The sequence below is a fragment of the Mytilus trossulus genome, chromosome 3 (assembly GCF_036588685.1).
Source record: "Mytilus trossulus isolate FHL-02 chromosome 3, PNRI_Mtr1.1.1.hap1, whole genome shotgun sequence".
NCBI classification, from domain to species: Eukaryota; Metazoa; Mollusca; class Bivalvia; order Mytilida; family Mytilidae; genus Mytilus; species Mytilus trossulus.
In genome coordinates this window covers 36,432,125-36,432,897 of record NC_086375.1, presented here as the reverse complement: position 1 = coordinate 36,432,897, position 773 = coordinate 36,432,125, and positions in this window count along the sequence as shown.

Here is a 773-nt window from a genome sequence, read left to right as displayed (position 1 = left end):
ACGGACTATGATTATGAATTTTATTCATAAACCTTTCAGAAACTTAAAAAATATAGATATTTGACTTATTAAAAGACTGTCGAGTTATGCATAAAAAAATGACCTACCTATATTTGAAATATGTGGTCATATCATGTTTTCAAGTTAGGAATGCAGAAATGCATCTTAAAAAAAATACTAAATCAAAACTACTAAAGATGAGATTTTATGTATTAGGACTTTCAAAAATGTTTACCAAGGACATGTCTCAAATCTAAGAATATATTGAAATTTTGACAATCAAAGTTTGTGAAACCTTGCAATGGGAAATGTCGTTAAATTCCTGACTACTAGACACATCAGCCTGATTGCTCAAGTTAGATCTTTGGGTAACTTTAATAGTCAAATAGTAAATTACTTTTCTTCTTTTATCTTTCTGAAAGGTTTAAAAAGTTGTTTTATATTGATTTTATTATTGTGATTTGAATATGAAGTCAATTAATTGAAAACCAAGGTGCTTTTCGCCGTTCTAAAATTAAATGAAAATGGTAAATGTTTTTGAAATTCCAAATGGTGTCACATATACCAGAGTTTTCTACATTCTCCAAATATAACTTGGTTTTCAAACAATGTACATTGTGTTTATCGTTTTCGACCAAAAGTGTTGTACTTTTGTACAAATAAATATGTCAAATGAAAATAGTAAAACATTTGACTTCATTGTTTTCAAATTAGTTTCACAATACGGTTGTCTTGAATTAATTTTGCTTTTAACATATAACTTGGTTTTTTTT